Source organism: Cryptomeria japonica, chromosome 3, assembly GCF_030272615.1.
Source record: "Cryptomeria japonica chromosome 3, Sugi_1.0, whole genome shotgun sequence".
NCBI classification, from domain to species: Eukaryota; Viridiplantae; Streptophyta; class Pinopsida; order Cupressales; family Cupressaceae; genus Cryptomeria; species Cryptomeria japonica.
In genome coordinates this window covers 87,231,589-87,257,201 of record NC_081407.1, presented here as the reverse complement: position 1 = coordinate 87,257,201, position 25,613 = coordinate 87,231,589, and positions in this window count along the sequence as shown.

Sequence of the window (25,613 nt, the reverse complement as noted above, 5' to 3'; positions counted from 1 at the left end):
ATGAGAGTACATCTAGTGGATCTGTAGTCATAGTTGATAGTGGCACAAACTCAACTGGTGGAGCAAGACTGATAGCTAGCAGAGCTTAGATCTGAGAGAGACCGTCAGGTCGCAGGGATGAGGGTAGAGCAAGATGCTTTGTAGCAGGAGGTTCTTCATCAGACAAGTTGGGCAGCCTATTATGTTGCGGCACATAGCATAGCAGTTCCATTAGCGCAGCAAGTTGTTCCATACTCACAGGACATGGCATGACTAGAGGGAGCGCGAGTACCTTGGTAGGATCCCGCTCAGCATGCTCCTCCTCCTCCACCACCTGCTGATGAGGGAGAGGCAGAGATAGATTTTTCTATCTAGCTCTGAGATTTTTTGTAGCCCTTACGATTCTTGCTCTGATGGGAGTTCTTTTCAGTATGGATGTATGTAATGCAAATTAATATGGATTTCTATTTTCTTTTCTTTTCATATGCAAATAAATGAGTGTAAATGAGTAATGAATAATGCAAAATTTTATTTTTCTATGCAATAAGATGAATGCAAATGAGTAATAATGAAAAGTACAAATCTATATAAGATGGTTTTGTATGTAGCTAACATCTCAAAACACAAGTACTCGATCGGAGAAATGATGAAAAAGAGACCACTTAGGTAGGAAATGATGATGCTTCCAACTCTCATAAAATAAAGAGATCATTATTATCATACCCAAATCACTCTCAATTCACAAAATACAAAATGGAATGCAAAATGAAATGCAACCTAAACCTAATCATTGGATTTGAAATGCTTAAGTTTCATCACCGATCATTAACGAACATAGCAGGAAGATTACAGTTCCTTTCTTTTCATGTGCAATATTAATTATCTTGTCCGCAATGACCCTTTTTTCATTCATATCCTTGGACAGATTTCCCAGGGACCTAAATTGCATCATAAAGAAGTTCCCTCAAAACAGACAAAGAAATGATGTGGACCTCCTTGTAGCATACAAATAAGTGGAGTCGAGGTATGTGTGGCGATTTCACCTTAATGTGAAGGCTCTTATCACATACACCGAACTGATTAGATGTTTCCAGATCATTGGGATCATTCCTACAAGCAGAAAACAAAGAAAATATTATACCCCCAATCCTTTCTCCTCTTAGTCAAGATAGACTTCCTTGAGTTACTCAGAGGGATAATAATCGAAAACTAATATAAAATATAGCACACACAAAAAAAATTTGTGCATAGCTCAAACTGTTTAGTGATTGTTTTTCGTTATGTTGTTTTGCTTATTTACACAGTGATAAAACTCTTTAGTAGTCAGGAGATAGGTGACTGACTTGGAGTGGACGACCAGGTTTCACTGACAGAAAGATGACTTGGTTGACACTGCTTATGACATGTAATGTGCTCTATCGACTAACCTAAGACTAGGACATTGATCAGTTTCAAGCCATGAGGGTTCCAACGAACCAGGATGTCACAAAACTGACTAAAATATATGTACAAGCGAAAGCAAAGATGAAAGAAAGCGAGAATGCCAATGTTTTGTTGATAGATGGAGCGCTTGAGTAAAAGACGCGCTTGTTTGCCAGGTTTTCACCTGCTTGGTAGAGATTCCTTTTTTTTTAACCAAGGTGCCTGTTTACCAGGTTTTCACCAAGGCATTTTCTCTCTTTTTTTCCTTTTTTCCTTTTTCTTTCTTTTTCTCTTTTTTTTTTTTGGACTTTTTCTGATTTTTATGATTTTTTTTTAATTTTTTTTTTAAGGACTTTTTTCAGCTATACAGATTGCTGGAGCAAAGAATGTTAAGTGAAGAATTTCTTCAAGTGGATAGTGTTAATTGGTTCATGGAGTTGTTCTCCTTCCGATGTTGAGAGATGATAAGAACCAGAGCCGAAGGTTGTAGTTACAATGTAGGGACCCAGCCAATTGGGTTCAAATTTCCCTTTGTTGTCTCGAAACTATTGATTTTTAGGATTTTCTCTTAGAACTAGGTCACTAACCTGAAATTATCTTTGTCTAACCTTCTTGTTATACCCTCTAGATATTCTCTTTCGATACACTCTGATATGATCAAATGCCACTTGTCGATGCTCATCCAGCAATTCGAGTTCTTGCAATCTAGATATTCTATAGTCCTCATCAATAACAAGACCTTGGAAAGAAACTCTTAGAGATTGTATTTCCACTTCAATAGGTAATACTGTTTTGGACCCATACACCAAAGAAAAAGGTGTAGCCCCAGTAGGTGTTCTGACACTTGTTCTATAAGCCCATAATACATGATTGAGCTGCAGATGCCAATCCTTCCCAGATTTGTTCACTGTTTTATGCAATCATGTAGGTTAACTAATTAATTGAAATTAATTAGCTAAGAGGAAGATTTGTGAGGATTTTATTTTTTTAGAAGAATAAAGAAAGGGATTTATTTATAAATCAATCATATGCTATAGTGACAATATTAATTATATTTAATTAATATTTAGAAGAATTTTAATTAACATAATTAATTAATTAGTTATGTAAGGAATTAAAAATAATCAAAATAATTATTTTTAAGTGTCTACATTTTGCCCCTCTTTGAAGCAAGGTGTGATGATGCATTGATTCAAAGAATAATCTTGTTTTGATGTTGATATTGGTTTGATAGGATGCCCCGGCTCTTGATTGATAGATTATTGTACGGTGATGCTCGCTCGGGAGATCAATTGAGGTATTTGATCTTTAGAGTTTTGTGAAATTGATGTCCCGATAGGTTTGATGTGATGAAAAAGCAAGTTCTTTGATTAGATTGATTTCTTAGGTTGGTAAGATTGAAAATTTTTGATCGATTCAATTGATAAGATCTAGATTTAGTCTGGTTTCAGGAAGAATTCATCCTGTATAAGACAAAGATGATCAAAGTGTCTGGTTTTAGGAAGGATTCATCCTGCATAAGACATGATTGATCACAACGTCTGGTTTCAGGAAGGATTCATCCTATATAAGACATGATAAGAGTGTCTAGTTTCAGGAAGGATTCATCCTGTATAAGACATGATCGATCACAACGTCTAGTTTCAGGAAGGATTCATCCTGTATAAGACATGATCGATCACAACAAATGTCTAGTTTTAGGAAGGATTCATCCTGTATAAGACATGATCAGAGCATCTGGTTCCAGGAAGGATTCATCCTATATAAGACATGAAAAGATCACAACGTCTGGTTTCAGGAAGGATTCATCCTGTATAAGACATGATCGATCACAACGTCTGGTTTCAGGAAGGATTCATCCTGTATAAGACATGATCGATCACAACGAATGTCTAGTTTCAGGAAGGATTCATCCTGTATAAGACATGATCAGAGCATCTGGTTTCATGAAGGATTCATCCTATATAAGACATGATCGAAGTGTCTAGTTTCAGGAAGGATTCATCCTGTATAAGACATGATTAGACCACAACATCTGGTTTCAGGAAGGATACATCCTGTATAAGACATGATCAAATCACAACGTCTGGTTTTAGAAAGGATTCATCCTATATAAGACATGATAAGAGCGTCTGGTTTCAGGAAGGATTCATCCTGTATAAGACATGATTGATCACAACGTCTGGTTTCAGGAAGGATTCATCCTATATAAGACATGATCAGAATCATAATTGATTATGTGAGGAAAAAAAAAAATAGAGGAAGAAAAATTAGGGTGGAAGGGATAAATGAGGAAGAAATATGAAGCAGTTGTGAGGTATTTGGAAAGAAGAATACGAGATGTGAGACCACGGAGGAAAATGGGGGCAATTGAGAACTCCATGGGATTATTGAGTTTAGGATTTGATGGAATGTTGGTGAGATTTTGTGCACAACAAATGTGGAGAGCCAACCTAGTTTGATGTTGCCCTAAGTGACTTGCACCACTGATTATAGAAATCAGGATGCCATGAGAAACCTAGGATGTGGACTGACTCTGCAGACAAATGGGAATTTCTTGCACACAACAATGCAAGTGTTAAGAAACACTAATACAAAGTTGTGGGTTCATGCAAGGAAACCCTCAAACACATCGATACCTCTTGTACATGAGAAGGTAAGAGTTGATAAACACTAGTACCAAGTTGCCGGTTTATACAAGAAGGATCCAAAACATGCCATACTATGAAATATGCCCCAGTATGCACCTATCATAACATACCTGGATATGGAAGAACCCAGGCAGTCGTAAATAGTGGCAATTGTAGGGAAAAAGATGCAAGCCTATATGAAAAGATCTAACAAAATCTAACAAGTCTCTTCCTTGCGACAAAATGATACCTCTTGCCAAGAGTAGAACTAGGATGGACTTGGGATTGTTTCTCAAGACTTCTTGAAGCTTATACAGAGGCATAAAAGCTTAGTTTCACTGGGACATTTCTTGTTCATGACTCAGGCGAAGACTCATCATCATACGCATGTTTTATTGGGAGACGGAAAAGAAGGAATGTTGTGCATGGGTGGGCTGGATGGTAGATGATTTGTAGTATCGACATGATAGACAGTGGATCCGGTTATTTACCTTGGCGCCTACACAAAGGTTTTCACCAAGATACTTGCCCATAGCGCCACGAATTGTTTTTCTTTCTTTTTCTGATTTTAAAAAAAAAAAATTTGTATCATAAGGTGCCTGTTTGCCAGGTTTGCACCAAAGTGACGATTTTTTCAGGATCTTTTTATTTTTTTCATTTTAAATTTTTTTTTTTTTGACAATTTAAGACTTTCTAAGGACTACGCATAAAACCTTTTGAGGTGCATGATATTCATTGGATCATCCAAAGGATCGCCTTCAGGAGTAGCCAACTGATAAGCTCCTAATCCATATTTTGCTGTGATTAGGTTCGAACGTGCCTTTCTTTTCTCTTTCTTGTAGATTTTTCTAATTTTCCATGAGGACAAGGTCACCAACTTTGAATTCTTGGGTTCTGACTTTTTTATGATAACTCATGCGCAGACGGTTTTGATATACCCGGAGATGATTCAAGGTCTTGAGGCGCCTTTCATCTAACAATTCTAGCTCTTGTAAGCGGGCAATTCTATATTCTTACTCTGGTAGGATGTTTTGTAGTAATGCCCTTAGAGAGGGGATCTCGATCTCAAGGGGAAGGATAGCTTCAGAACCAAATACTAGGGAATAAGGAGTGGCACCTGTGGGGGTGCGGATGGAGGTGCGGTAGGCCCACAATGCAGGATGGATTTGGAGGTGCCAATCACGGGCCGCTTCATTTACTGTCTTTTTGAGGATTTTTATTAGGATTTTATTAGAAGCCTTAGCTTGGCCATTGCCATGGGGATAATATGGAGTGGAAAAGCGGTGTTGGATGTTGAATTTTTGGCAGAGTTCTTTGACATCCTATTTTTTAAATTGTTTACCATTATCTGTGATGATAACTTTTGGGATGCCATATCGGCAGATTAGGTAGTTTAGGATGAATTTGGATATTTGCTTGTCGATGGTGAAAGTAAGAGGGATAGCCTCTACCCACTTGGTGAAGTATTTGGTGGCGGTGATAATGAATTTATGTCCATTGGAAGATGAAGGGTGGATTTTCCCAATGAGATCGAGCCCCCACTGCGAGAAGGGCCATGGTGTAATGAATGGTTGCAATTCTTGTGATGGTGCATGAATCTTTTCACCATGTTGCTGGCAAGGGATGCATTTCTTCACATAGTTGTATGCATCTTCTTCCATTTTAGGCCAATAGTATCCTGTTCTCAAAAGTTTTTTAGCCAATTTGAGTCCACTTGAGTGTGCCCCACAGATGCCCTCGTGTACTTTGCATAATGCCCCTTCAGCTTCTTGTTTATCTAAACACCTTAGGAGGGAACCATCAAAATGCCTTCTGAACAAAGTGTCTGCAAGGATGGTGTAACGGGGACATCGGTGGATGAAAGTTTGTTGTTGGGGTTTGGTGAGGTGTGGGGGAATGGTGTTGTCTTTGAGGAAAGCAAAGGTTTCTTGGTACTAAGGGGACTCTGGACCAATGAGAACACACACCATTTCAGATTCTGGTAGGTCGTATGCTAGTATAAACAATTGCTCGACCAAGAACTCACACTTCTAACTATGTGCTAGCATTTGAAGGAGGGAGCCAATGGTGGCCATTGCATCTGCAGTCCTGTTGTTTGTTCGTGGGATTTGATCAAACTTGATTGTGGTGAAATGTTGTTTAAGATCTTCAACCATGGTATGGTAGTGAGGTATTTTGATGGTTCCTACACTCAAAGTGGAGGGTACGACCTATAAGGAATGAATCCATGGCCTCCCGAGGAGAATGTTGTAGGGGAGATCAAGATCGAGTACTTGGCAAGGGGTTTCAGTTGTAATGGGGCCCACTTGAAGAGGTGAGGTGATCACGCCCTTTGAAATTCTTTCCGCATCATCATATGCCTTTATTGTGATCCTTCCTGATGTGTCTATTAGATCCTCAGAAAGTCCCAATTGTTTTATCAATTTGTATGTACACAGATTAAGCCCGGATCCACTGTCTATTAGGATACGTTTGACCTTATGCTTGTGGATGAGAGCTTCGATGTGCAAAGGTTTGTTATGGTCCTCATCTGCGTGAGCATCTTTGGAGTTAAATACAATGTGCTGCTAGGCAGCAAGGTTTCCAATGAGGGTTTGAAATTGGGTGGCATTGCTGTTATCAGGAATGCATGATTGGAGAAGGGCTTGTTCCAAAATTTCTTTATGGACCAGAGAATTCTTGAGAAGTTCCAAAATGGATATCTGCATGGGTGTCTTCCCAAGTTGATCAAGGAGGTCATATCGGCAGGTGGAAGACATGGTTGGGGGGTTTGGTGGGGGAGGAACTCCTTGGATGGTGACTCTTCCTCGGCGTGTAGTTGTATTGCAGTCATTCTGGAAATGGGAGGTGGAAGGCGTGGCACCTTAAATGACTATTCTAGCCAGATTTGGTCTGCTTTGGGAAGAAGGAGGATTAACTCCTTGGATGGTTATGACATTGACATGATTGTTTGCAAGTTCAATGCAACTTACTAAAAAATCAAAACCGGTTACATGATTAGCGTAGTCATAACCCATTGCGTTAGATGATGAGCCTTTTCCTTTATCATGCTTTGGGAAGGGTTCTTGGTACATTTTGAGTTTGTCATTGTTATTACCAAGTTTTGCATTTTCTACCTCAATCTCACCTCTATCAATGAGATCTTGTATGTAGATCTTCAGTTTCATACACTTTCATGTATCATGTCCCTTGATACGAAGGTATTCACAATAATCATTTTCATTATACCATCTTAGTTTAGGTTGACTGGGATCAAATGGGCGAGTGATTGGAAAAACCACTATACCTACTTGGACAAGTTTTTGAAACACCACTTCAATAGGCTCAGCAAGAGGAGTGAAATCTCTTCGAGTCCTGTTATTCGATCGGGGTGGTTGTCCCTAGATTGAGACATTGTTGTGAGGTTTTTGAGATTGATTTGAATTGTTTTGATTGTTGAATTGATGAATATTGGTGGTGGATTTTGGGGGAGCGGCCACAGTTTGGACCCGCTTTGCATTAGTTACACCATCATTGACCACGTTTTTATTTTTAGCCCAGAATTTTGGCTTGTCGTTATGATAAGAGGAAGAACTTTGTGATGACTTTTGGTAATGTTTCAAGGTTCCTTCCTCCAACAAGACATGTTCGAGGGTGAGGTCCTTATCGGTCAATTTTTGGAAGAAAGCTTTGATGGGTAAATGGGGTTTGACTAAGTTTTTACCACTTTCCAAGGGATAGGCAAGCGAAAAATGGGGATTTTGGAGGAGAGATGAAGGAATGGGAAAATATGTCCAAGAGGGACAAAGAAGAAAAAGTTGAAGATGGATAATATGGGAAAAATTTGGAGGTGATTGGATGAAAAGGGAAGAAGTTATGGCAAACCTTAAAAATAGAGAAATATGGGATTTTGGGCTTCAAAAAGTGGATTTTTGAGATAAGGCCTCCAAGGAAGAAAATGTGGAAAATGGCAATGTGGAGAATCTGGTGAAGTTTGAAGGAAAATGGAGTCAAGATAAAGAAGATATGGCAAAAAAATAGAAAAAAATTTACTCAAAAAAATTAACCCTAGAATTAATGGAACAGAAACCCTAAATTTAACAGAACATAAACCCTAAATTTAACAGAACAGAAACCCTAAATTTAGCAAAATAGAAACCCTAGATTTAATAGAGCAGACAAAAACCCTAGATTTAACAGAGAAAATTGTCGCACTAAACAAAATAAAATAAAAATGTCAAAGGTCTGGATTTCTGATTGTCTAGATAGACAAGAGCATACTCTCCTACTTTCACACTTTCCTGCGAACGGACAGGTTATATTTAAATAGAGCAGATAACAAGAAATAAATAAATTAAATGCAGACTACAGTTAGCGCCTAAAATTTTCAGACAGATTAACAGAGCAGACAGTAGCACTACACAGATAGAAAAGTGTCAAAGGTCTGGATTTTTTATTGTCTAGATAGACAAGGGCATACTCTCCTATTTTCACACTTTCCTATGGTCAGAGCATACAGTCGTGCTAAATAGAATAGAAAACTGAAAGGTCTGTATTTCTGATTGTCTATATAGACAAGAGCATACTCTCCTACTTTCACATAGATTATACTAAAACAGAGCAGACAACAAATCAAATATCAAATCAGATAATAGAGCTGTTGTGCTGCAATAGAAACATAAAAAAAATAAAAATAGAAACAGAACAGAATAAGGAGGAGTTGTCGTGCAGAAATGTAGAGCCGCGATTCTGGAACTTGCGAAAATGATATATATATATATATATATATATTTTTTTTTTTCTGCAGTCACACTATTTTGGAACCTGCGTATCGCAACTCACAAAAACCTAAAAACACAACAACATTAGTTCTTAGGGACATGGGTCCCACCGGGCGTGACAAAATGAAGAGGAGAAAATAGATTTGAAAGGTAAACTGATCAAAACATAATGAAATAAACATGCAGAATGCTAAAATATCATTAAAAGACCATTTCACCTTGCTATTTTACCTTCTCCTTCGGATTGAGCTTGATGAAGTGAAGGCGCCCCTTGATAATGCTCCACTTGATGTGCTCCTTTGATTGCAGGATGTGGATGGCTCTCCAATGTTGTGCACAAATGGAATGAATTTGAAAAATGATAAGGATGATATAATCAAGTTGCCAAGATGATTTCCTGGGCTCAAAAGGGAAGCATAAGCTTACTGGATTTCAAGATGTTCAAATGAAGGAATGGAGCCCTTTATTTATAGGAAGAGGAAACAAAAATGGATGGTTGGGATGGATTCGAGATGAAGGGCTAAGATTTACTTGTGACCTCGTACAAGCTCCAAGAGAGGGTGTGGAGACCAAGAAATATGCCTTAAAGGCATTTCGTATCTCCACACTCTACAAGATGCATTGGAGGAATTAAAAATTCTCCAAAAGCGGATATTATGGGGATTAGAAGAATAAAAAGGAATTAAAAATTCCTTGGGAGAGGGAAATGCCTAGAGGAATGTGAGATTTCAAAAATCTTACATTCATCTAGAAAAAGAGCATTTAAAGCTAGTGGCTGGATGAAAGGACAAAGAGTTGACTTTGTGGCTAATCATGATGATTAGCCATTAACGACTCATTAGGAGGGGGATTAGAGGAAATGTTAGGTGGGATTTATATTTGTAGGAGAATTTGACTAGGAGAGAGAATGAGTGGAGGGAATAAAAAATTAGAAGAATAATGTTAAGTGAGTTTAGGGAGTTTCTAGACGAATTTATTAGGTTAATGATGAATTAAGAAGATGATTTGTAGGAATCATGTAGGTTAACTAATTAATTGAAATTAATTAGCTAAGAGGAAGATTTGTGAGGATTTGATTTTTTTAGAAGAATAAAGAAAAGGATTGATTTATTAAATAAATCAATCATATGCTATAGTGACAATATTAATTATATTTAATTAATATTGAGAAGAATTTTAATTAACATAATTAATTAATTAATTATGTGAGGAATTAAAAATAATCAAAATAATTATTTTTAATTGTCTACAATAGTTAGTAGTTTTTTGCTAGATGCTTTAGCTTGTCCATTACCTTGAGGATAGTATACTGATGACCAGTGTTGTTTAATTTTGAATTTCTCATAGAGCTCGTCCAAATCTTTATTCTTGAACTATCCTCCATTATCAGTCACAATGGACGAAGGTATCCCATACCTGCAAATGATATAGTTTAGGATAAACAGGGCTACTTGTTTACCGATTGCTTTGATGAGTGGAACCACTTCTACCCACTTAGTGAAATACTCAGTGGTAGTTATGATAAATTTATGTCCGTTAGATGATGCAGGATATATTTGACCAATGAGACAAAAGGCCCATTGCTAAAAAGGCCAATGTGTAATGAAGGGTATGAGATCCCTTGCTGGAGCATGTTTGAGGTTTCCATGTAGTTGATACTTCTCACAAGTCTTATCAAATTTAATAGAATCCTTCTCCATATCTGGCCAGTACTAGCCAGCCCATAGTAGTTTCCGAGCTGAAGTAAGACCATTCGAATGAGATCCACAAATACCTTCATGGACTTCCGACAATACACGTTTAGATTCTTCAGTTTCTAGACACCTAAGCAATGTACCATCCAAACCTCATCTAAATAAATCGTTAGCAATGATAACATACCACGAAACATTTCAAATTAGGTTCCTTTTCTCATTACAGGTAATATTTTTAGGGATAATTTGGTCTCGTAGATAAGAGTAAATGTGGCTGTATCAGGATGAGTCATGTCCAATAATAGAACAAACTATTTGGGTCTCAAAGGAATCATAGGCTGGGTAATGTAACTCTTCCACCAGGAATTCAAAGCCAAAATTGGATTCTTGTAACTCAGGTATAGACGCCAAGGTGGCCATAGCATCTGTTGCTCTATTTGCGGATCTGGGAATCTGTTGGAATGATACAAAAGCAAAATATTTCTTAAGATCATCCAACATCCTCTTATAAGGCATCAGTTTCTCATCTCGAGTCTGATATGTATCATTGATTTGATTGATGATCAACTGAGAATCCCCATAGATGTATAATTCTCCAACCTTCCATTCGATAACTAGCTTTATCTCATTTACCAAAGATTCATATTCTGCAATGTTGTTTGTCTCAGGGAACAAAATCTTATAAGACTTTGGGATTGAATACTTCTGAGGAGTAATAAATAGTATTCTAGCACTGTAACCATTTTGAGTAAAAGATCCATCAAAAAACATCTTCCAGGGTTGTTGAGTAAGGTGCATTATTGACTCATCTGGTGCGGTTGAGTGTCTTCAAGTGGAGTTTCAAAAAGTTGATCTGCAATTCCCTATCCTTTTATGGCTTTGCATTCCACGTATTCAATATCAAAATCTGTAAGGATCATGATCCATTTTGCCAATCTTCCTCTGAGTGTTGCTTTGTTGAGAAGATATTTGAGCGCATCAATTTTAGCCACCAGCTTGACTGAATGTGCTAACATGTAGTGTCTCAATTTTTGTGATGCAAAGACTAATGCCAAGCATTCTTTTTCTATTATAATGTAGTTCATTTCATAAGACACCAATTTTCTGCTAATGTAATAAATAACGCTCTCTTTTTTATTTTCATCTTGTTGTGTTAGAAGTGCCCCCAATGATAAATCACTTGCCGTTATGTATAAGATCAATGGTTTACCCTGAATTGGTGGCATCAATATTGGTGTATTGGATAGGTATTGTTTGATTTGCTGAAGATGTTGTTCACATTATTGATCCCAGTTGTATATTACTCCTTTCCTCAATACTTTTGTGAAAGGTTGAGCTTTGTCTGCTAACTAAGAAATAAAGCATCTGATTGATTGGAGATGTCCTTGTAAACTTATCATTTGACTAATGTTCTTCGGAGGTGACATTTCCATTATAGCTTGGACCTTCTCAGGATCAACCTCGATTCCCTTCTTTGAAATGATGTAGCCAAGTAATTTCCCAGATGTCACTCTGAATGCACATTTTTTTGGATTTAACTAGAGTTTCAACTTTTCCATTCTATCTAGTATAGGACCTAGCTCTTAAATATGTGTGGATCTCTTCATAGCCTTCACTAAAGTGTCATCAACACAATCTTCCATATTCTTATGCATCATGTAATGAAAGATAGTAGTTATTGCTCTTTGGTATGTTGCTCCTGCGTTCTTTAGCCCAAATGGCATGACATTTCAGCAAAAGGTTCCCCATGCACAGGTGAAAGTTGTCTTTTCTTGATCTCTAGGGGCTATTTTGATCTGATTATAGCCAGAGAATCCATCCATTAATGAGTGCATCTCATACCCAGGATTCATGTCGACTATCATATCAATATTTGGTAATGGAAAGTCATCCTTCAGACAAGCTTTGTTGAGATCTTTGAAGTCTGTGCAAAATCTGATAGATTTGTCTGCCTTTGACACAAGTACTATGTTTGAAATCCATTCCACGTAGTCTATAGCTTTGATGAATCCAGCTTTTAGAAGGTTTTCTAGCTCAACCTTGACTAGTAGTGCCACATGAGGATGCATCTTACGAAGTTTTTGCTTCACTGGTTTAACTCCTAGTGTGATAGAAATATGGTGCATGATAAGATCAGGATCAAGGCCTGGCATATCAGAGTATGTCCATGCAAAATTGATCTTCTTTTCTGAAAATAGATGAGTGAAATCTTTCAATTCTTTTGCTGATAATGATTGAGCTACTTGAATGATGTGTGGTGTCTCTTGACTCCCACTATTCACTGGCTGAGTTGGCTCGATCAGTATAGAAGACCTTTCCAGAAAATGACTTGGCAGTATATCAAGTATCTCACCTTCAGGTGCCTCAGAGAGGTTTTCGCCCTTAGGTACGTCCTTTTTTTTTTTTTTTTTGGGATTATGACACCACCACAATGTGGTTTTCGCCATCAGATCTTTTATTTTTATTTTTCTTATTATTGCGACTAAGATACTTGATATCTATTTCAGTCATGTTTTCACTCTATTCATTAGTGGAAGATTCCATGCATTCAACTACATTGAGATAATAGGCTAACGTATAGGCATTGGCAAAAGTAGGTATATTCATGGGTTGGTCTTGTAAAGTACAGTCAATTAGTTCAGGATGTAATAAGGATAAATTTTGGATAGGTTCAAGGGAGTTCATGGTATTGTCATCACAACTGTGGATCAAAAAGTTGAGTTCCAGAAGGATACCCTGGGTAAATGTCTCGAGATGAGGAAGAGTCTGAACATGATTATTAAAGTGCATGTTAATATTTAGTTGATCTAATCTGATAGACATACTTGTAGCATCATTCTCTACGCCAAATTGGACTTCATATTGTGATTCGACATCAATAAGATCAGTAGACAGATTTTCATCATTTACATCAGATGATTCAGAGTTTGATGTTGAGTAGATATTATCATGAATAAGATGGTTGTCAAAGTCATCAGAGTCATCGAATGAAGTTTATGAGTCTCCTTGAAGTGATTTAGTGAATATATGTATGGTATCAACACCAATATCTTTAATGTTGCAAGTTCCTTCAAGATCTAGCTCATTTATCATTTGTATCTGACACACCTATAGACATGATCTTAATATTTCTGTGATTCCTTGTCCTCTACTCCATTCAGCTTCCTCTGGACTAATGACTAGGTCTGCTTCTGTAGCTTCCAATTCTTCTTGTGTATTGCTACAACTGATTTGTTCTGTTTTATTAGAGGGGTACACAATAGATGAAAAACTTTCTATTATTCTTCCTTCAATGCTTGTTCATAGTTTGCTTGTCTTTTTTGTCTGATTTCCTGTATCTCCTTTTCTAGTTTTATGCGCATTAGCTCTTGAGTATCATCTGTGATACTAGTAGACTCTTCTGGAGTTTTTGTAGTGGGTGTATCTGAGAGGTGATCTGAACCCCATTCATATTCATTTAAGTTAGTCTCTGAATCTTCTACTTGTTGCCTACCAGTATATGTGACCGGAATTTTCAACGGTGTAAACAATTCCCTGAATATTTCTAATTCCTCTTTCATATCTTCCGGGACCTCTACTTCTTGTAGTTTTGTAGTTGATACCATCGGAACTTGAGTACTGACTGTTTCTTCTCTCTTGATTTCTATTTCCTCTTGTTCTTCTTTATAGTTGTCTTTAATTTGTTGAGTGTTTACTTCCTATAATGTTGAAGGCAGTGTCCTTTTCTTTCACTTAGTGTTAAAAGCATGTTTTTGGTCTGATGCCTTTTTTGGATTGTATCTGAGTCCAACTTTATCATTTGTGGACTTTGTTTGGAGGTGAATTGGTTCAATAATACCCTCTTGATGTTTGGCCAGAGGACCATTATTTGAATATCCCATGAGTTGAATCATTTTGTAGCCAGGAACATATTGGGTTGGAGAAATCTCACAATGTCATACTTCCTCATTCTGACTATCATCCTTGAAAATCTATTTAAGAAAATTATCCTTTTCTATTTCATCTGCCAGGGAAGTAGAAGACTATATAAAAAGACCATCATATATGATATTCGGAGTTGAAGTTTGTGTTCTCATAGCCTCTGATGGTTTGCCCAACTATTTTGGTGATGGAGGGAGAGAAACTAATGAAAATATCGGTATTCGTAATCTTCAATTTATTTTCTAAGTCTTTCATCAGAGCTTCTGGATTTTCATTTGTAGAGGCTGCCCTGTTATGAGGCACAAAGGTATCAACACCTTTTGTCAATGCATTACAGGTGACATTTGTATCAGTAGGAATACTGACTTCAACTCCATTGTAAGGAAATTTTAAGCATTGATGGTATGTAGATGGAACTGCCTTCATTTCATGAATCCACAACCTGCCTAGTAAGATATTGTATGACAGAGGAAGATCATGTACCTAGAAAATGACATCTCTTTCTATAGGTCCCACCCTAATTGGTAATGATATCATACCTTTAGAGGTCCTTTCTTCTTCATGATATGCTGCAATTGTTATTTTCTTGGCGGGATCAATGATATTTTCAAAAATCCTAGTTGTGTAAGCAGACTGTAAGTACAAATATTCAACCCCATGCCTCCATCTATCAAAACACATTTAACTCTATGTTTATGGATCATGGCTTCAATATGAAATGGCTAGTTATGTAGATGATTTAGCGAGTTGTCATCTTCTTCAGAGAAGGTCAGATAGTGAGGTGAAGTTAGATGACCCACCATACATTGAAACCGATCAATATCTAAATCTTTTGGAGCATTAGTGGTGAGTAACACTTTATCTAGGATCTCTTTGTGAGAAGAAGAGATTTTTAGAAATTCAAAGATTGAGATTTGAGCATTTGTCGTTTTCAATTGTTCAACAACGCTATATCTAGAGGATGATGTTGAAGTTAGCCTTCTAAATTTATCAAAGGTTGATTCTTTTTGTTTGTTTGATGAGGCTGGTAGGTTTGATATTGCTTGAGCCAGAGTTGAAGAACTAGCTCCTTGGAGAGTGACTTTCTTTTGAGAACAGGTCATAGCTCTTGCATATCATGATTCATTTGCTTTATCTAGGACTATAAGCATATTGCAATATTCAGATTGGGAAGGCCCAATCATGTTGATGACATTGTCATTGCTGGTATAAGTGTAATTTACTTTGGCACCTCCATTGGTCTTTGAGGAATCACCTTGTTCATAAACAGGTAAAGGGTCATTAAATGCTTTGTGATCAGCATTGGTCAGGTGATTCCCGACAACAATTTTACTAGCGTTTAAGAGATCTTGAATCTCATGTTTGAGCTTCATGCAGTTGTTTGTATTGTGACCTTTATTCCGATGGTAGTCATAGTATTCATTCTCTCCACCATTTTGGTTTGATTTCTGGATCATATGGCCTGGAATTATTTGGTAGCATTATCAGATTGTTTACCAATAGAGTCTTGAAAGCGGATTCATATGATTCTTTGAGAGGAGTAAAATCACGCTTAGGTTTGGAACCAAGGTTTCTCTTTGAACCACTCTTTTGTTTTCTTTGGAGGATTTTCTGCTGCAACTTCAACAACTTTGAGTGCTTGTGTGCCACTAGCCAAGTTGAATATCATGGGTTTTGAGTTGTTTTTAACAGTGTCCACTACTCCATCATTAACAACATTCTTGTTGTTGTCTTTGCCAAATTTCCAATACTTGTTCTTCTCTTTAGAGCTAGATCCTGGTTGTGTTTCTTTCCAAGGTGTTATATCCCCCTTTATAAGCACATCCTCCATTCAAATAGCATTATCTACCAGTTTGTTAAATGATGGATGTACTTGCATTTGTATACTATATTTCAATTCTAGGACCAAGTTGTTGACAAATATATCCATTTTCTTAGAATTTGGGATGGGTCATGAGTACCTAGAGAACATCTTTCTCCAACATTGGAGGAAAGTAAGGAAAGCCTCCCCTACTTTTTGTTTAGTATTGTAGAGTTCGATCATAGTCACAAGATGTCAAATGTTGTATGAGTATTTCTGTAAAAAGAGTTGGATTAGTTATTCAAATGTTTTTATTCCTTTAGGTAGACTTGAGAACCATTCCATAGCTTGTCCTCCCAAACTCCTCGGAAAAAGGTGCATGAGATATGTTTGATCATGCATGAATTCCATACAGGTAGCACAAAATTCTCTAACATGATCTTGATGATCTGAGGTACCATCATATTTGTCAAATTTTGGGATCTCAACTTGTGAAGGAAATGGAGACATGTATAGATTTTTGTCAAATGGAAAGGGGCATATTGTCTCTAGAGAATATTGTTTTGGAGACTTATCCTTATTTATCAGTTCTGTGATCTCAGTCTGTAAGGCTTGTAATCATCTGTGTACTATGATTATAGGTGATTATTCCTTTTTAGTAATGAGTGTCTGAATGTCATATCTAATAGGAAGTTTGGCACCTTGTTTTGCTAGTTCTAAGAAATAGTCTTCCTTTTCTCTAGCCAGGATAGCTTTCATCATTTCTCGGAAGTCTTTATCCTTTTGAAATTCATGAATATCTTTTTCTAGAGGTTCAGAATATTCAGCTTCACTTGATGAGGAATCATTATTGGTTTCATGAATACTAAGATTGTCTTTATCATTGTGTTCTGTCTCATGCATAGTGGGAGACTCAGGTTCATAAAAAATTGGTACCCCTGATGATGAAGGTTTATTAGTGAGCAGGTCCTTTATGTAGAATGGGTTATCTTGATATGTGAAGGGTTGTCCTTTTCCTTTGGCCTCTTTCTTACAAGAACTCCTAGTTTGAATAGGCATTTTTATGGATTGGTGCGACCTAAAGTTGTTTGTGATGTAGAGGTCAAGATCAAATTCTAAGCTAGTTGTTCATTTAATGTATTTGTTTGAGAGAAGCAACTAAGATTTAGTCTGGTTTCAGGAAAGATCTATCCTGTATAAGACATTTACCTAAGTTGATTCGAGAGTAGTGACTAAGATTCAGTCTGGTTTCAAGAATGATCTATCTTGTATAAGACGTTATCTAAGTGACTTAAGTTTGATAAGTAGTTGATTGAACTAGCTGAAAGATGATCGATCAAATCGTGCAACACAAATGGGAGAGGTATACTATCTTGATCTGTTTATGCTCAAGATGATGATAACCAGTATTATGCTCGCTGTAGACTATTTTAGGCAAGTTTGACTGCTCTGTACTAGCAAAATCAGAGATTCGTATGACAAGTTTTACTGAGCCAGATGACAATTCAATAGCTTTAGGATGACAACAATAATGTTTCGTATACCGTATGACATATGGGTATGTCTATGATGATAGAGTATTCAGTGCAATTATGTATCATACGACATATGATTTAGCATCAGACAATAGACTATTAGGATTCGTACGACACAGTATTGAGGCTCAAATGATAAATAATCAGACTCATACGATACAGGATATGAAGCAGGACAATAAATGATTAGATTCGTATGATTGTTCATAGGAAAAAGACAAAATTATGAGTTTTCAATGGCTGAGTATGACAACTGAGTATGACTAATTTTGAGATGGACTAATTTTTGCCTAGGATAGACTAGTTTTGGATAGAATTTCGACTTAGGATAGACTAGTTCTGACATGGACAGAGTTTTTGATCACTGAGTTGTTTCTTGTTTTCTCTAGTTTTGGTATTCCAATTTTAGTTTGAGGGTTGAAAATACAAAAAACATGTAATATGAATAGTAACTCCAATCACAACATGAAAACCCTATGGAATTTGGTGAGAGAAGAAAACCTTTGCTTGTAGACTCAAGTACACATAGCTAATCAGAATACGGCCATTGAGTCTCACGCAATGGATTCTCAACGCCGTATTAGCCAACTCCAAATGCTAATGGGGGCATGAAATGACAAGTATCTTGGGACAGTTACTATCTCTCTTGCACAAAGATTATCCCCCTTTTGGAGGTGAACCGAGTAGCTTCTAATTTTTAATTGGATCTAGTAAGGGGTCCATTCGGTGCATCGAGATATAAACTCAATTAAAAGGTCTCCCAACCTTGAAAACCAAGGTTTAATATACCCAAAGGTATTAAGGAGAGCTATTCCCGAGCGTTGTCGTTGACTTCATTTTCATCAAATCATATTTTTTTTATAGCAGGTTGGAGTACTTGGCATTTAGTCGTTCCCAATTAGGTTATTCCCCTCACACCGACCGTAACGACTTTAAGAGTTTTTAAGCTGCTTGGGAGGGCAGGCTTGCTAAAGATGTACAAATCTCAAACAAAGAAAATGCCTTAAGGGTCTGGATTTCTGATTGTCTAAAAAGACAAGAGCATACTCTCCTACCTCTCAGAATTTACTTAAAACATGAAATACAGATTTGTTCTTTAACTAGATAGCAATTTAGGTGCCTAAAACTGAATTTAAAGAATACACAATGTTTAGTCGATTCTTCTCAGGCAACCTACAAAGACAACAAATCAGTAGTCATATTGTCTTTGTGCGACAAGCATATTCTTCGACAAGCGTTCTGCAAAAACTGATTAGGCAGATCGTACTATAAAAGATTCTAGTTCATACGACACCTGCAGTTTGTCATTTTGGCCTGTGACAAATGTCGTACAATATTACGCAGAGACTGTACAAATGAAAATCCAAAAAGTCAAAAATCTGAAAAATAACAAAAATAAAAAGCTAGTCTTGGAGGCCGAGAAATGTAGTCTTCTACCCCACGATGGGTGCTAGAAATGTGTGTGTGAAAAGTGGAATAAGAATATGTATCTTCAAGACACAACACTTCAATTAAGTCATTACATGTATGGTTAGACATATATAATCATGAATAATAAAAACCATAACAAATCGACTAATTACCTTCTAAAAGATGCGAGTCTAAGATTTCTCTCAGATTTTTATAAGAAATACCAGTGACTAGACTACACCAAGACGAAGGATTTAATCTATATGAGCATGATATTAAGCTAAATGGATGCAAGATGGATGAAAGATTCAAGCAATGACGAATTCAAGCAATATGGATTCAGGCAATAATGAATAAACTAAATATGGATATAAATAATCTAAAAAAGCACAATATATTCAATGACTCCAGAACAAAATCAGCATAATAACAATCTCCAAGTGTGTTCTCAAAAATATCTGGGGTGTTTTGAATGAGAGTTGAAGGCTGAATTTATAGACAATTACAAGAGAGATGATGAAAAGCTCAATTTAGGATTAATTGAAAATAATCGAGAAAGCAGGTTCAGTTAACCTTGAGATAGATTCCAATTATAGTTTAATTGAAACACATTTAAATAAGAAGTTCAAGTTGCATTGGAAATAATATTTAATTAATTCCATGCACTTGTGATAAAAATAGATAATTTTTTGATTTATTCAAGAAAAGAGTCTTTTCAATGCAACTGAACTTCTTTTTCCTGAAAAGCTTTGAGTTCCAATTTTAGAGAATGATTAATAATTCAATTAATTGATTTTCTAATTTCAAGTTCTAAATTTAGAAAAAGAAATAATATCTCAATTTTGATTTCTCTCTCAATTCAATTCTTTTATTTTATTTTCAATTCAACTCTTGTGTTGTAATTAATTCCTCTTTTGTAATAAATTAATTCCTTTTTTGCATGATTAAATGACAAATTTATTAATTAATTAAATATGCTAGGATATTTAATAAATTAAAATAGGATAATTGATCAAAATGATTTTCTTGGAATGATTCAATTAATGAAATAAATATTTAATTAATATTGAGTTATTGATTTGCCATGTGACATTTGATGATTGAAAAATTAATTATGTGCTCAAGATTGATTTAATTGCCTTTGGTTAGGACCTTGGTGATGTTGTCGAGATTAGGGGCCCATAGTTTAGATGACCAATTTTAGGGTATTATATGGGTATCGTCACCTACTTTTCTTTGTTGTCTTTGGATTGTCTCTTAGTAATGCTATGACTTGTCCAAGGATATGTGGACACTGTGAGTCTAGTATGAACTCGGGCATTCCTTGTTTTCAATTGTCTTATCTCCATGCAAACAGTTACAATGAATTTCTAGATCAAACCTATGTCTGGATTGTCATAACCTACTTGCCATAATAAAGCTCAATGATGATAATGCATAAGAAGCTCTTTCACTTCCATATCTTCTATCTTTCATCCCCCTTTTTTGATTGACCTCCATAGTCCTTCTTGAGTTTGTGTAGCCTACTATCACACGACTGTGTATAATGACATGCCAAAAATATTTGCATTTCATGTAGTTTGCACCTGCATCATCAAATGTTAGCATATCCCATTTCATACATACATATAGATATCACAATTGCATAACAGCCTGCACACAACACATGTTAGCACATTTTACATTCTCATCATGTAAATAGTTATTTGCATTATCATATTCATCTGCATTTCATACATTCACATTGACATAACATATTAAAAATATAAAAGAACAATTTTTTTGCATTGCATCATATACATATTTGCATCCATATCATAAGCACCACATAGAAACATACATCATAAAACATATAGAAACATCACATAGGTACACATGCATATAGCTACCGCAAGGATGAATCATCTCATATATATAATCATATTTGTCATGATACAATGATGTCAAAATCATATGGCTACAATCACCCAAAGGTGTCATCATAAAAAATGGTACAAAGCTGATACATAGGGAGCCCTTTAAGGCTATGATGAACTCCCTCCCTTGGAGCCGCCTAGCCTTGATGGAGTCTGAGCCCTGGAAGGACCCGCCCCAGGATCATCTCTCTTGTCTCCTCTATCTGGTGGTGGTGGTGGAGGACCCATAACCCCACCACTAGACGCCTGTCTCTTGTCTCTCCCTCCACTGGTTGTTGCAGTTTGTGATGGTCTTTGGAAGCTCCTAGCCCGCTAATTTGCTGGCACCAGTCCATAGTACAGGTCTCACCAGTAGGCTATCTTCTCCCCTGCCCATAAAACATAGGTGTATCCAGCCCCTATGTCCTTTTTTGCCTACCTCCTTTCCCTCAGTGTTGTCTCAACCTCTGTATAGTGTTGAATAGCCTGATCCTTCTCTCGCTTAGTGTCCCTCAGCTATCTCCCAAATCTAGATGTCTCCATCATCAGATCCTCGATCTCATCTACCTATCCCTGGAAGATCTCCCTCAAGGATAGTAACTCATCCTCCTCCTCTCCCCCCTTACCCTGTCCCTATGGCTACTCCTATCCCTATACCTATCTAGGAGCTTGTACCTATCTTGCAACCTATGCTGCTGGCACCTATAACAACAATCCACCTCTGCCCCTCACTACATGCATCTGCCTCTCCTCTCTACCCTCTCTCCTTTGAGCCACTCTCCTCTTTACCACTGCACCCCGCCTCCACCATCGGCCTCTACCTCTACCATCCCCACTATCATCTCCATCACCACCACCGTTTCCCTCTATCATCTCCCCTTGACCTGTCAGCCGTGAAAAGTGATGATCTCCCCAATATGCAGTGTACTCTGCATCCTCTAAATCTACCTATATATTCCAAGGCATGGGAACCATCTCTACCATCTGTGTCACAACCTGATCATAAGAAGGCAATGGCCCCAAATGCACTTGATCCCTCACTATCCGTGCATACATCCCTGACCCTTGTGGAATCCGTTGTATCCTGCTGAACTGCCTACCCATCCTATCTACCAACTGCCTCTCAATAACATACGGTGTCTGACCAATCAGAGACCTACTCTGAAATACATATGGCAGCTCCACTGCATCATCCTCCCACTCTTCACAGTCCCTATATGACCTCCATACCACACTGTTTATCTCGTCAATCACCCTATGCCAATACTCTAGCCTCCCAATCTGTGGCTGAGAATTAGTAATCATATCATACAAATGTACAAAATTGTGCCCATGTCCCCTGCCTCTATAGTGTATCGGTCGTGTCACCGCCAAATTCTCATATGCCCATACTTGCAAAACTATCACTCATAATCCTAGTCCTGCTGATCCGTGATATACAAATTGATGTAGCTCATAGTATAAGTGTGCTAGCAGACATGGTCCCCATGCAAACTTGGTGTGCTCTGTCACCAATGTCTCAAGTATCCTCCCCCATGTTGGCATTTCAATAGAAGGAGATTGTTGATATTCATTAAGGATATTGAGAAGGTTGTTGAAGATTATTGATATAACTGAAAAAGGATGATAACTATCTTTATAACATTATTTTGTCATTGATGTCAAGAAATTGATTTTCTGATTCAGTATGATGTTGCTATATCTTGAGAAGATTTATTTGAAGGGAATTAAGATGGCGGTAAAAGACACATAAAGAATGTGATGAATAAGGGGAGAAATAAGTTATTCAATGGGCAACTATTACGGAGTTAGACAATGATCAGATCATGATGTTTAGATTGTTTTGATATCCTACATATGTTGTTGATTGTAAGGTTAATACTATATTCTATCACTGAGCAAAGAACCTAGTCGGTAAACCCTAAGGAACCTAGTCGGTAAACCCTAAGGTTATCGATATTGGTTAATGAAGGTGGAATGTCTATCGAGTAAAGTTTAGTATTTACCGAGTTGCAACCGAGTTATGATAGATCGCATTGGATGGATAAAAGCATTATTTAATGAAGGACGCTACTGAGCTGGAGATGAATAAATGATTGGTATGTCGTGCATGAAGTTTGTTAAGGATCTATGACAATGGAAAATCAGGAAAAAGATCTACAATGCAAATTGAATTGCAATAACCTAACACAAGTTCCTAGGAAGGACTGCAAGTTCCAAGGCAAGGTAAAAAAATTCCAGATCAAAGGATACATTGAACCTGGTCAAGATTGAAGATCTGATGGCTATGATTGATCATGGAAAATGTGACATGAAATCTCTTAACCGAGTGGACTTAATAGTCTTATTTGTAAACCCTCTAGCAAGGTAACATTCTAAATGAGTGTTTGAAATCCTTTGATAAGGTCACTTCTAATAAAGTGAAGATCCTAACAGATCTGAGGGAAATCCCTTAACCGGGTCACATCTAGCAATGTGTTTGTAATCTTTAACAGGATTTGCTTTTAACCAAGCATACTCTAGAAGAGTATATTTCTTAGTGGGTCCGAAATCCCACAATGGTTTTTCCCTACTTGGTTTTCCATGTTAAATCTGATGTTATATGTGTTATGACGATTTTGTGTTTATGAGTTAGCATGTTATGCAATTTTTGGTTATATTGCTAAAGTATAAGTTACCGAGGTTGAATCTATTGATTTTATGGATTATTAAGTTTGTATGATTCACCCCCCCCTCTCATCTTGTTAGCTATTGGCATGATAACTTAACAATTGGTATCAGAGCTTTGGACTCCGGAAGAAAAGTTTAAAGGTACTTGAGGCAAAGATCCAAAGATGTATAAAAGGGATGCACCAAAGCTGAACAAGTCAAGTTTCTCCACATGGCAGAAAAGGATGAAGCTGGATTTATCAAGAATTGGAGAATACGTAACATATTATTTGGAGAATTATTACATACCACCAAGCACCAACCTGATGACCTTTGAAGAGATAAAAGCAAAGCAAGAACACATTCAAGCTATGATTGAAATAACATTAGCATTGACTGAATCAGAGTTTAATGATCTAGAAGGCCATAATGATGCAAAAGCAATGTGGACCAAGCTCATATCTATATATGGTGGTGATGAACATGTTCAAAGAGCAAAATTAGATAGTCTAAGAGGACAACTTGAATCCATGAGAATGAATGAAGGTGAGAACATAACCCAGCATAGTACAAGGTTAAAGGAGACTGTCAATCAAATTAAAGGAGTAGGAGGAACTATTGAAGAAAAGGATGTAACAAGTAAGTTGCTTAGAACACTTCTATCTGCTTATGCCATTTGAGTCTCTACAATCAATGAACTAAGGTCTATACCAAATATACCAGTTTCTTTAGATGCTACTATTGGTAAGCTACATGAATTTGAGTTAAGTAATTTTGATAACAGTGGGTCTTCGGTAAATAAAGTAGAATCTGCATTCAGTTCTTTTTATATTGGTGAATATGATGATTACAATGATATAATGAGTAAGTACTCTGAAGGGAATCACAATGGAGCAAGTGAAAGATTTTGTAAGAACATGGAAGAAGTGCCCAAACTGTATGAGGAAATCAAAAAGCAAGAAGAGTTTGAAGCATTATTAGCCAGAAGGTTACCAAGAGGAAAAGGTAAGTATAAAGGAAATCTACCTTTAAAATGTTTCAATTTTGATAAAATAGGACATATGGCTTCTAACTGCCCTGACAAAGAATCTAGTGAAAAGAGAGAATGTCAAGATAACAGGAAGAAAGACAACCAATACAGAGGACACTGAGACTTCAGAAGGAGAGACGGAAAGACATGCCTAGTAGCTGATGAGGAATCCAACTATGATAAATTTGATGAAACTCGTACAGAGAAAGTTGTTTATGTGGCTATTAAATATGGATCCGATGAAGAAAGGTATGAAGAAAAAGCCCTAATATCTCACATAAATAATAATGATTCTTGGATCATAGATAGTGGATGCTCACATCACATGACAGGTGATGAACACAAGTTTGTTGAATTAGAAGACTATGATGGAGGCTATGTAAGATTTGGTAATGATGCACCATGTTTGGTGAAAGGTAAAGGCTCTATCACACTTCTTGACAATGCTAAATATGATGATGTATACTAGGTTGAAGGTTTGAAATACAATTTGTTGAGTGTAGCACAACTAAACAATACAGGATACCAAATATAATTTTAGAAAGGATGTGTCAAAGTTCATGACAAGCATGGAAAGTTAGCTACTACCGGGACACAAAAAAAAGGTAATACATTTCATCTTGACTCAACTCAGAACAAGTCTCTTTATGCAAAGATAGATGATACCTGGTTATGGCATAAAAGGTTTTGTCATGTAAATTTTTATAATCTAATCAAAATAAGTAAAAAGCACTGAGTAAGAGATCTACCGATCTTAGAAAAACCTGAGAATGCTAAATGGGTAAGATGACAAGATCAAGCTTTACAAGTAAGTCCTACACTTCTAAAGGAATTTTAGATCCTGTACACACTGATCTTTGTGGTCCCATGAAAGTTCAAAGCTATTA